The sequence below is a fragment of the Gouania willdenowi genome, chromosome 1 (assembly GCF_900634775.1).
Source record: "Gouania willdenowi chromosome 1, fGouWil2.1, whole genome shotgun sequence".
In the NCBI taxonomy this organism is placed as follows: Eukaryota; Metazoa; Chordata; class Actinopteri; order Blenniiformes; family Gobiesocidae; genus Gouania; species Gouania willdenowi.
Window position 1 is genome coordinate 11,508,879 of NC_041044.1, and position 13,660 is coordinate 11,522,538.

At 42.6% G+C, this 13,660-nt stretch overlaps 1 protein-coding gene across 1 annotated transcript in view; it reads right to left on the minus strand.

Moving 5' to 3' along the window:
• gaa2 (alpha glucosidase 2) overlaps positions 1 to 8,887 on the minus strand; it is a 29,767-nt gene extending 20,880 nt beyond the window's left edge. The window contains exon 1 of the mRNA XM_028448708.1: positions 8,756 to 8,887. The gene's annotated coding sequence lies outside the window, so the exon portion shown is untranslated. The remainder of the gene's footprint in view (positions 1 to 8,755) is intronic.
• Between the last annotated feature and the right edge of the window lie 4,773 nt (positions 8,888 to 13,660).

A 13,660-nucleotide genomic window follows, 5' to 3' on the forward strand; every position in this document is an offset into this window, starting at 1 on the left:
CTATGATTACATGGTATTAATTCGCATTAATCACATCAAATTTGTGAAACGTAATAATTATTTATACAGTGTTTAATGATGAATGACATATGAATCTAAATAGAAAATAATTAACCCTTTTCTGGCCATTGTTACAAAGCAAATTATCATAAAGAAAGGCATGGTAAACATCTGCTTAAAACAATAGGGACTGTACAGTGTCATCTGTCATCTTGATGACAACCTTGGTCGACCAATTAGTCAACTAAACCACAAAAGTTGGCAGCCCTAATCTGAAGTATTTCAGAATTTAGCTGTATCCAATAGAAAGGGGTTAATATCATGAGTTGCTCAACAGATATCAATTGTCACCCCCCGATTCATGATAACTTCCAGAGAAAAGTGAGGAAAAAAACTTTATCCGACAAAACCACATCCACTGAAGTTTAGGAGTTAGGCTCCATGACTATATGTATGGTAAAAAGTTCTTGCATACGACCCAATACAATCCATGATGACATGGGAGTTTTTGGTATCTAACAGCCTTCATGTGGCCCACAGGGTGGCTTTGGAATGGTAAATGCACCACACACCGATACCCAACCCTTGGGGGGCTGGATGGTGGGGCTGGGGGTGGAGGGGGCCGCCACCTGTGTTACTATGTAGTGGCGTGGGGGCGGCCCTCCCACCTCTAGTTGCCCTACTAATCCCTCCAATTTTAATCGCATCTCAACATGCCACCCCCCGGAGGGTGTATTATCATTTACACCCTCCGGCCTATTACACCACATACACATAAATCCACAGAGGCTGGAGGGGGAGCACCGCTCCCCTCCATCCCCCTTCTTTTAATTACACCCCATACATTCACCAAACACACACATTCACACAGGGGATCGGGAAGTGCCTCTCCATTGGGGAATGGAGAGGCACCATAACAGGGTGGTGGGTTGGTACACATATTTGGGCCTCTCCGGTGGGGGCCTGGCCCCTCTGTTGGTGGCTGGGCCACTGCATAGAGTAAAAGTACATCAAGATGGTGCGGTCGGGCGTGGCGGTGGGTCTCGGGGGGGCTTTGCCGGGGTCTCTCCTTACGGGGTCTTTCCGGGCTGTGTCGGCCGGGTGGGGCGCGGGGGTGCCTCTCCCCCTTGGGTGTGGCTTGGTGCTTGCTTTGTCTCCTGGTGGCCTTGGGGGCGGGCCCCGTGGTGTGCGGGCCCGGGGCGGCCTGCCTCGCCGGTTTGGGGGGTGGGTGTGCTGGGGGGGTGCTGGTGTCCTGGCCTTGTGCCGTCTGGGGCTGTGCGGTCCTGCTGGGTTGTGGCCGGGACCTGGGCTGGGGTGGGGGGCGCGTCCCGGGGGGCTTGGCCCGGGTGCTTGCCCTTGGGGGGTCCTGGGGTTGCTCCTGGGGCCCGGGGTGCTTTACCGGCTGGCCGGGCCGGTCCTGGCGGGGGTCTTCTGGGGCGGGTGGCGCGTGCCGCGCCCTTGCATACCTTCTGTTGCGGCCCCTGCTTGGGCAATCCCCCGTGAGGCAGGGTGTCGGGGCCAGATTAGGGGGCCACATCCCGGCGGGGCGGTCTGGCTTGGCCTCTGGAGGGGGCCCTGGCTTTAAAGAACTGAAGCTCGTGGCGCGGGCGGCATCAGCATCTGGGGCGCCCGGGGGGGCTAGGTTGGGGTGCCTGGGGACCGGCGGGGGGACCCCCAGCGGCCCCCTGGTGCCTTATGCAGCTTGGGGTGTGGTCGTTCGCCCTGGGCGGGCTGCTCCTGGTGCTGCATCCATTCCGGGTCCTCCTGGCCTGGGGTCGGGTCCCTGCTGGCTCTGGGCTCACCGGCGGGTGCCCGCCGGCTGCCCGTTCGGCGTGGCTCTGGTCGTCTGCTGGGCGTGGGCTTTGGCTCCTCCGCTGGGGTCTCGGGCGGGGGGCTCTCTGGGCCCTCCCCTCGGGGGGCTGGGCGCGGGGGTGTGGGTGGTGGTGGGGGGGTGGGGGGCTGGGGGGCCTGGGGGTTGGGGGTTGGGGTCGGTGGCGTGGTGCGCTGGGTCCTTGGCTCCTTGGGGGCTTTTCGGGTGTGTATGGGGGGGGCAATGGCAGCCTCTCGGCTTGGGACCTTGGGGGCGTTCGGGGGGCTGCTTGGCCGTGGGGTGGTCGCCGGGGGCCCCTAGATCTCTCGCTCTTTCTGCTGGCCCGACTGCTTCATCGGGCCCGGGGGCGGCTCATGGGTTTTGCAGTAGCGGCTCTTGGAATCACATTTGTCATGGACGCACTGGCCTCGGGCTGTGGGATAACACTCATACTGGGCTCAACCATAGACACGTTGTTCCCAAATACCTGTTTTATGTAACTTCCACTCACTTCCTCCTCTGCTCACAGCCACCACCATTATTCCTAAGCCGCACACTGGTCACCAGACTGGCTTGATAACACAACAATAAGCACAATATACACAACCACAATTTCACATCACATCACTTGAAACTTATTGACTATTCCCCACCCATTCGTTTTCCTATCTTGTATCCCTCCTCCCTGTTAACTCCCCCCCCCACCCCCCTCACCCTGGTGTAACACTGCCCTCTCTTTTTTACATCCTCCCTTTAATAAAGTATTTACCCTTCCCTAGGGAGGGCTGGTGATGGTCACAATTATGCAATGAAATAAATTCATTTATTTAATTGCAATAATAAAATATGCATTGCTGTTAAAAGATTGCACTTCTTGTAGTGTTAACCTTCAACAGCATGTGCAGACAAGGTGAAAAAAAAAAAAAAAAAAAAAAAAAGGAATGGTAAATGGACTTGATTTATATAGCGCCTTATAACCACACTGAAGCAGTCCCAAAGCGCTTTACATATCAGCTCATTCACCCAATCACTCTCACATTCACACACCAGTGGGACAGGACTGCCATGCAAGGTGCTAGTCGACCACTGGGAGCAACTTAGGGTTCAGTGTCTTGCCCAAGGACATTTCGACACATAGTCAGGTACTGGAATCGAACACCCAACACCACTCGATCAGAAGACGACCCTCTACCACCTGAGCCACAGTCGCCCTATGTCTTTAGCACCACGAATGTGCTAAAGACATATCCTAGTAATGTGTGCACCTCCCTATAACCAAGAGAAAAGCGTTTTGTGCTTTTGTAGAGCCAATGTCATCAATTTTTAACTCAGGTGTCAATCATAAGCACTCACAATGGAAAACCTGCATTTCAGCAACTTCTTAATTTGGCAATCATGAATTCAGCTTTGATTTTGAGGACTGAAAACTTTTATGATAGGAAGACAGAGACTATGCAATGCAAAAATAAACTGTAACTACAGACAAATCCCCAAATCTTTACTTTTACAAGTAAACAAGTTGACCTACTTCAACCTTTTGGATGTACTTTATTATTTCACATGTTTATTAGACTATTCTTTTAGAAATTGCTGAAGTCGATGATGTAATTAACCATTAAAGAAATAGAGCTAAAATGTGACTTATTAATTCTGAACGTTGCAATCTATTGATGAATTGTGTCCAAACACTTCTCTTTATCTGGTTAATCACATGTTCCCATCACAAGACCAAGACACAGGACAAGTTACTAGACATTGTGGTTTTTGCTGTTGTGACATGTGTAAACTGAAAAGGGTACATACTCCTAGTTTGTGAATTTTTAATTGGAATGTTTATCAATTCCACAATAAGGCTTTCAAAATGTCAATGTTATCATACTTTCATTGACAAGATCAGTCATTTCCAAAATGTTGGCAGTAAACATGCACAGAACTTAGAGCTTTTCCACAGGCTTCATTTTTGCCGATGTTGCAGTTTATGTAAAGTGTTTGGGTTGAGGCATTAGTGCAGGTTGTGCATTCAGTAAAGATTGGAGAGGAAGTTAAACAATTTCAAAAATTGATATATTTTTTTGATTAATTGGTAATAAGCATTAATGTTGTTAATTAGAGCAATGAGAGCCTGTCACAATTTTTTGAGCCTGCGACCTACCATTTTGTGTGCAACACTGCTGACATCATTCTGTGTGTTTGTAAATAACCATAGCAACATGGCCAGCAACATGCACACTTCAACAAGTGCAAAGATAAACTTGGACCGAGTAATTTGATGTGTCATTTGCAGTTTCACTTTCCCGACCACGTGTGTACAGACTTCAATAGATTAATCTTTGAAACAAGCGGCTAAGCCAAACTAAGCTAGTGGGGAGAACAGAAGGGTATTCCATAAAGGAGGGTTAACAAACTCTGAGTCTATCTATAAACTCTGGGTCAACATACCCCGCGATGGGAAACTCTGAGTATCGGATTCCATTACAGCTGGTATGAAGTGGGTCAATCAACCCTGAGTATGTAAACCTTGGGTTACTTACCTCCACCGCGCAATAAAAAGCCATCATCAATGGATCAGAGATGACTCAAACTGCCATGGCAACCACCCGGAAAATAGTGATTTATTCACCGTAATGGGTAAAATAAGCCGGTGTTTGAGGAATATGAGCCTGTTCTAAAGGTGCGTTCAGTCTTCAGTGACGATAGTGGCTTAAAGGGGACATATCATGGTTTTAAATCCTTCCTTTTTACATATAAATCATACAGTTGTGGTCTATATAAAGCGGAACTGCAATGCTTGGGTCTGAATTCCTCATTATTATAGCTCCACAGGCCCCTTTTATACCCCTTTTCTGATGTGCTTATGAGAGCAACTCGTTTTGGTGCAGTCTCTTTAAATGCAAATGAGACACTCCATACCCCGCCCCCTCTTCAGGTGACACTTCGGCCATTTTTGTAGTTTGATAGAAGAGATACGGCTATGTAGCGGCGCATAAACTTTTTATTCACACGTTATTTACAAAATGTCAACAACGTTAGACTTGTCCATCCAGCTTTACATGTTCGAGCCAGAGTCGGACCCGGCGGAGCGAGATGAAAATGAAGATGATGAACCTGCAGAACCCTAACAAGTGAGCTAACACAAGCACCGAGCTAACGCTAGCGCCAAGCTAACGTCATGAAATGCATTTTAATACAGTCTTTTCGGAGGCAAAAACGGCAAAATGAAATGACTAATGAAAACTTTAGACTTAAATTAAATCACGTAGGCCATATCATCAAGGATCTAAAACGAACACACAGCACTAACATATGAAGTCTGAAGACGGTGCAACTAACAAAACAAAACAATGACAGGGAGGTCTTATCATCACACTTTTTAGCGTTATTTACAGCTTACCGAAGTGCTCTGTTCGTCGTCTCCAAAGATAGAAGGAATTTACCCCTCAATCAGACAAAGTCTTTCGGCAAATCCTTCTTTATACTGGCGGAGGTTGCAGAAGCAATCATCCTTGAAGTGCTTCACGCACACAAAAATGACCTTACCCACAGATGTGGGTACATTTCCGTGAAAAATAAAACTCAACCAGGCACTTCGAAAAGGTTCTGATGCTGGGAGATGGTGTAATGAAGCGTGTGGGTTACTACATCCAACAACCGAACATTTTGACTTATCCTCTCGTAACTTCGGCATCCTTGAGCTTGGACTACAAAATAAAAGCGAGAAATAAAAATGGGGGATTGCTCGAAGTGTTGGACCTGGAGTTGATGTACTAATTTGGCAGTTCCGCTGCAAATACTGTGATGTAATAGTTCAAAAAACGTAATAGAGAATAGAAAAATCGAAACAGATTGAAAAATATGAGCAAAACAGAATATAAAGATATCTACGGAGCACCTGAAGAGACTAATTTGATTTTTTCTGTACTTCTAAGCTCTAAATATACAACAAAATGCATTTAAGGGCTAAAAAAGTGGATTTAGCATGATGTGTCCCCTTTAAATCACCCGTAATTAGTCACACTTTTTGGTCACTTCATCACTTTCTTGCTTCAGTGACGTGACGAGCGGTGAATAATATGAATAAAATGTGTCTGAGGAGACGTGTCAGCAGCATATGATGGCTACATAGAGAGCCCTCCCGTTACACTGGATATTAAGACAGTAAATGCCGCTTGACATTGCATCATTTATATTGATTTTTAATGTAATATTGTCGCCAGAGTCATCTCAATGTCCTAAAAAATGTCATAAAGAAACACTGAAGCAGGACTCGAACCCGCGACCCATCACTTCTAAGCGCAGCGTCATAATTCACTGCGCCATCATACCTTCAAAGATGCATAATCTACAGATTTAACTGTATAAAAATATAAAACAACAATCGAGCCTTAAGAGTGGATTCATTTAAACTATCATCTCCTCCTTTACATTCTCCATAGGTTTGTATTCAGGGAACTTTACTACAGACGTCAGTAGATGTTTAGATGTTTTAATGCAGATCAACCTCTCAGTGTCTTTCACTTAATGATCTGTATCCACAATGTTATAAAGAAAACTACCGTTTGCACAAAAAAAAAAAAAAAAAAAAAAATGTAAAGCAACACATTAGTAATGATGTGAACACGTCTGTGGTGTGTGATGTTACTAATGTGTTTCAGAGAAGCGTATTAAGGTTCATTAAAGTGTTAAGAAACGGTGTTCAGGTGGGCGGAGCCAGGTAGAAACCCAGGGTTTCTTCGATAAAACCTGCCAGCGACCAGGTTCAGTTCACGGACAATGTTGCCATGGTAACATACTCAGAGAAGAACATACCTCGTGTTTAGGAATGGGATACTCAGAGTTTCCCTATTTTGAGCCCAAACATACTCAGAGTTTGAACATAACACGCTTTATGGAATACCCCTCAGCTGATTGAACATCTGTAAACAAACTAGCTTCATGTGGTGGTGAGTCAGAAGGTGGGGACAGAGTGGTGGGGGCAGCTCAGTCCATTTGGCTTTCTCAGTCTCACCACCACCATGGGGTCTGCACCACAACAGGGGCAACAGAGCTGGTCCGCAGACCCACACACACCGTTAACAAAGTAGTTGAATGATGTTGGGTAAAAAGGGTATCCATTGAAAGCCAAGATGGCAGAACAATATAGAGAAAATACATAATGGACATTTTCATTTCAATTAAATATACAAAGTGTCTATAGTTCTGAACCCGGATCTCAGACTAACCTGACTACAGTTCTGGCACTCCCTGTGCGCATGCGCAGTTTTCTACATAAGTGTAATGGGCCTGTGTTACCACCATGTTACGATGGACGTACATGTTACGATTAACATATTTAACATGGCTAATTCCACCTTTAAAAAAACATATAGGCAAAAAAAGGAACATTTTAGGGTATTTCCTGGGTTAGGGTTAGGGAAGGGATTGGGTTAGGGCTAAAAAAAACTGACGGAACTATAGCTAGAAAAACACAGGTCAGGCAGTGATAGAGACGGGTCCGGCAGTGACGAAACTACCAGCATTCGGCTTACTGCACATGTGCACAGGAAGTGCCAGAACTATAGTCAGGTTTGTCTGAGGTCCGAGCCCGGACCAATAGTAGCAGCCTTAAATATATGAGCCGTCTGCATATCGGTGGAGTCGTGTTTAGCACATCTGCCTCACAACAAGAGGGTCCTCCTTTCTGTGTGGAGTTTGCATGTTCTCCCTGTGCTTGCATGGGTTTTTTGTCCCCAGGTACTCCAGCCTTCTCTAAATTTCCCATAAGAGTGAATGGGAGTGTGAGAGGTTGTTTGTGTGTGTGCGTCCTATCCATGGTGTACCCCCACCTAGTGCCTGAGGACAGCTGGAGATGGGCACCAGCAGACCTCTGCAACCCTGAAAAGGAGCAAGTGGGTTGGAAAATGGATGGATGAAAATACTGTATATATTTGTTAAATTGCGCATAACTTTGAACATGAAACCAAAAGAAGTTATTCAAGGGCACTGGGAGTGTTTCACTTCCCCTTTAAGGGGAAGTTCTATCTCCAAGTTTAGGAATTACAGGACGAGTCTCAATACTAAACTGTAGAGGTGTCCCGATCTGATATTTATATCGGTCCGATATCAGCCAGGAAACAAATATCGGATTTTATCGGACTGCATCTAAAATCACCGATATAAGTTCTCCGATAAAATTTAACGCTCCAGCACTTCTATCCATAGGTGTCTGTGGTTCACACTCCAACAAAGTAACCTACTGACTATTGTTCTCTGTTTGAGTAACATCACTTGATCAAGCCTTTTCACACTACAAAATGAGTAATAAAAGTATGTATGATTCGTGCTGATGTCAAATCAGATCAATATCGGTATCGGCCGATATGCAAGGCTGCAATATCGGTATCAAATCGGAAGTTTAAAAAAAAGTTGTATCGGGACACCCCTACTAAACTGAGGATGCTTATTTTAAAGATATAACATATGAAGCATTTATCAGTGTGTATGTGTGTATGTTATCCGACAGAATAAAAAATGGGCACACACACACACACACACACACACAAACACACACACACACACACACACACAGACACACAAAGGAAACAACAATGTAGCTATTCTTAAATTATTTGACATATTTTTCAGGTTTTTCATTTTTCTTGGTGCAGTCTGGTTCGTCCGTGAACGTATCCGTGCACTGAAACGGTCTACTGCTAAAGCTAACATCAGCTAGTCAGCATTGAACAAACAGAAATGTCAAAGTTCAACTGAGACGCACATTAATTTATTTTAGACCTGTGTCTGGTCACATTCTGGTAATGATAGTGTAAGAAAACATAAAGCTGCCTAAACAGCTGAAGAGACATTAAATCATTATGCGACAATTAACTGCATTATATGAGGAGGTAGCAGCAGTATTAACTGAAGCTAAAGCTCACTAACAGCTATAATGACATCTGTGTCCCTTACCTGTAGCTCCTTTCAGCCTTGTAAACGCCGTGGGCGATTTTAGCTACTAAAAAACACGGACAGTAGCTGAATGAGAACCTCTGAGAACCTCTGAGACCCTCCGTCCTCACGCCTGTTTATCTCTGAGGCGCCTTCACGATACACCGGAATTTTAACAACTTCCGCTTAAGGATGAACACTTTACCATTGTTAACATTATACTTTTAATAACTTTTAATACATAGGTATTCGTCTTCTTCTATGGTTAATACCGCTATACAATAATAATAAGGATATTATTATTATTATTATTATTATTATTATTATTATTATTATTATTATTATTATTATTATTATTCTATTTATATCACTTTGATTGCTCTTAAGTACTGGAACAAATACTTGAAGCATTTGTCACAGGAATTAATTTGTAAGAAGTAATGAATATCCAGTGTCATTTTCAATAAATGTGTTTGTCGCTAAAGTATTTCCCTTTTTTGAACAGTACGTGTAGCCAAAACATAACGGCGATATGAGTTATTCCTCTTTTCTGTTTCTCACACCCTCTTGTTTTTAACTTGTTGTTCTGGTTCTTATACATACACCTTACTGACTTTTCCTGCTCCCATTGTTTTTTCCATGTCTCATTAATCTTATTTTTAATCTGATTTACTGTGTACGTGATGTTTAACACTCTTCCTGCCATCCGAGCTCTACGACATCTTGGTCGCGCTATTCGAGCTTCAAAATATATTGCACTTCTATACCCAGTTTACGGTAATGGCTTGTTGAGAAAGATGGTGTGTTCAGGAACGACTTGTGAAACTCTCCAAAAAGAACTTTTTTCTTATACATGTATGGTCATCATATTTTGTGTTTTTTAAGTTTTAACTATGCTGATAAAAAAGAACGAAAAAGTTAAGGATGTTAATACGATTCATAGTGACCCATAAAAAAATTAAAATAATAATTCATATTGACAGAAACACAAAGTAATCAATTAAAAAAATGTAAAAAAAAATACAATCACACTTTATATTGTTAGCACAGATTAATAAAAATGTAATCATTGGAAATAATTTGGTTTCGAAATTTAAAATAATACCTTTTTAAAAATAAATTTTAGCCTTATGGAAGCAATAAATCATTGATAAAAACAATATACCAAAATCTCTGTGAGTGTGCAGAATTGTGTGTTTTAAAAATGTTGTCTTAAAGAGGCAGTATTATGAAAAATTCACTTTATAATGGTTTTGCTATAGTGACATACAATCCATTAGCCAAGCTCATTCAGACGGCCAAAGTTTAAAATGTCCTGTTTCCTCCCTCCCTTGCTATTTCATATTTTATAAAAAGTCAGCTTCAAATGGGCAGGTTGGATTTTCCCCCCAATATGATGTCATAAGGTGGAAACTCCTCCTCTCCTATAAGAATGTGAGAACATGATCTCCTCCCTCTCAAACTACCTCACAGGTAAAACAAACACTTTGGTTTAATATAGAAAATACATTACACTTTATTGTCATATATGCAGTGACGTGCCGTGAGCACTAGGGTTGGGTAGGCAGGGCGTTGCAAATCGAGACCACCAATGACAATTCCATATGTTTCTGCTGGCAAGTGTTAATTAAATTCAACTTTATTTGTATAGTGCAATTTACAACAAAGTCATCTCAATACGCTTATCAAAATATAAAGTTCATAATAAGATAGAAAAAACCCAAAAGATCCACCTGAACAAGCATTTAGCCATCTAACAAAATCAACATCATAAAACACCATTAAAGAAACATAAACAATTATTTAATATAGCCTCCATACTTTCCCAACAAGATATATCTCATGACACGGCAGCGCATCTGTTGTTTGCGTTGGAAACACAGAAACATGGAGAAAATGACAACAACAACAACAACTCAGTGAGGAGTATCCATAAAGCCAATCCTTCCTTTCACTGTGGAAAATACAAACAATTTTCTGACCTTTCCTTTGCTGAAGGTCTGGTAACTCAGGTGTTGGTCTCCCATCTTTTAAAAGCTGTAATTTTTCCTCAAAAGAAAGTTTCTTTATTGTCTCTATCGCTGTCATCCTTCTTGTAGTGTTATCCTGCCCACGAGCTAGAGAACGTAGCAGCAGCGGCCACACTGTATCAATTCACTAATGCGCTCTGAAGGTACGTACAGCATTTAGCATAGCACGGTTACGTCTAAAGGCAACATAAAGAGCAATTGACCCTTAGGAACTGCCTACCTTGCCTACCCTGACTGCACATCACTGCATATATGTAGAGTGACATGCATGAAATGTATTCTCTGCATTTAACCCCTCCCTGAGTAGTAGTGGGCAGCCATGATGTAGCGCCCAGGGTGCAGTTAGGGTTAATATAAGGGACTGATCAACATCCCACAGAGACAGACCAGGTGAGATTAAAACCATTGAGCCTATTACAAGCCTGCTCCCTTATCCACTGGTCCCTTTATCCACAGATAATATATTTACGTTCAGTATATAGATTATCTGATGTGCAGCATGAGCACTCACAACCAGTTTCATTTTTAGTATCCGTTATATCACCTCGTATTACCTCTGACATGATCTGACATGTTTGTGACCCAATTAAAGATTAAATTAAGATTAAAGATTAAATCGGGCTTTCGCCTTTAATTGGCCATGTAATGTTAGTACATTATTGGAATTTGTCTTCTGCACTTAACCCATCCCTGAGGAGCAGTCGGCAGCCATTTTGCGGCGCCTGGGGAGCAGTTCGGGGTTAAGGGACTTGCTCAACATCCCACAGTGACGGCCCCGGTGAGGCTTGAACCGGCAACCCTCCGATTACAAGCCCAGCGTCCTTAGCCACCACTCCCTCTACCACTAGGCCACCACTCCCTCTGTGACAAAGCAGTCAGACAAAACAAATGATTATCACCTTAAATGGACTATTCTAGTGGTCACAATAGGTAAGAAGGACAAGAAAGTGACTTAGCAGCTTAAAACTCAGATAACAGTTTACTTTGCATGCTGCCGCGCACACGCGCGCACACACACACACACACACACACTAAAGCAGTGTTTGTCAGACTCACAATCACAATAGCTGCTTAAATAGCCATGTGTTTTACTGTAATGTGCAGTTTTTTGGCTGAAAACAATAACAAGAGTGTGTGAAGAGCAAAAAAAAATTGCAATGGTGATCACCCATTCAAAGAGTGAGGCATGAAGTCAGCGTCTACAGACACGCCCACTCATGCATATGAATGAAGGCCCCAAAACCGCCTGTTTTTAAATGCATCATGGAAGTGAGTTTTCAGTGGGCAAAGACTCTGGGAAAACAGGAGAGTTTGAGAAAATAAACCTCAAATACCATGTTGTTGGGGTTCCTAGAAGAAAAGGAGATGGGTGAGAAATAGATTAAGATTAAAGATTAAGATTAAAGATTAAATCGGGCTTTCGCCTTTAATTGGCCATGTAATGTTAGTACATTATTGGAATTTGTCTTCTGCACTTAACCCATCCCTGAGGAGCAGTCGGCAGCCATTTTGCGGCGCCTGGGGAGCAGTTCGGGGTTAAGGGACTTGCTCAACATCCCACAGTGACGGCCCCGGTGAGGCTTGAACCGGCAACCCTCCGATTACACCACCACTCCCCATAGCATGATACTGGACCTTTAATAATAGTTTTTGACTACAATTCAACTTTTTTTCCATCCCACTAGTCCAGCTGAGTAAAGGGCCAGTGGCCCGGGTGGTGGAGGGGTCATCTTCTGATCGAGAGGTTGTGGATTCAATCCCAAAGCATTACCTGTCTCTGTGTCAAATTATCCTTGGGCAAGACTGAACTCTTAAGTTGCTCCAAATGCTCGACTATCGCTTTGCATGGCAGCTCTGTCCACTGATGAGTGAATGAGCGGATATTGTAAGTCATAATAAATCAGGTCCATTTTACCTTACGGTACTCAGAATTGCCCAATTTTACCTAAAATTGCTTGGCCTCGACCATTGCTGCGCAGCAGTTAGAATTCCTGTTCGTTTGCTACCAAACTCCAGTCTTGCTGTCCCTTTTCAAACTTTTCCACACCTGTTCTCATGACATATCTAATGGTCAAAAACGTTTCAGCCCCCTTTCACAATTATCTTCATCTCTTCTGTTGTTTTCCTTACCTGATCCATACAGTTTACTGTACACTGAGAACTGTATCAGATTATCCAAGTTTATTCCCACGTTGCCTTTTCCTCTCTCTGGTTAATGATAACTTTCTTTACATTTTTTTTCTCCATTTCAGTTATTGCACTTTAACACCTGTTTCCACATAGCTTAGTTTGACATTTTAACTTTCTATACTTCCAACACCCTTTTCCAAACCTCATTACAATTACAGTTACCAGCATTTTTACCAATTATAATTAATTTACAATAAATGACAATTACTGAGTTTGAAATAAATAAGCCCATAAAACATAACCATCCTCTTCTTCTGTTAGCATCTCTTATGATAAAGGGTCCTAAATCAGCTGTAAAATACACTGAAAACAAATATCAATCATCTAGTTTCTTTCCAATCTATTACCTTGGTAGGCTTCCTAATCAATGAAAATAAAGGTTTTAATATTTTTGGCGTGAGCATCAAAGCCCTCAATTTATTTATTTATTTTTTTAAATGATAAAATGTGGGAAAGCTTGATATGAAACACATTTTAATAATTGTTATCTACATATGTGTAGAGCTGTAACACGGTTCCCCAGTTTCGTGCTAAAATATAATTGACAATTTTTTATTGAATTTTCATGGTAATTACAATTACAAAGCCAATTATCTGAACTCAATTACAATTTATTTACAATTATGCCAGCAACAGATTATTTTAACTACAATTACTCCATAATTATAATTAATTATCAATTACGTGATTACAATTATAATTGAGC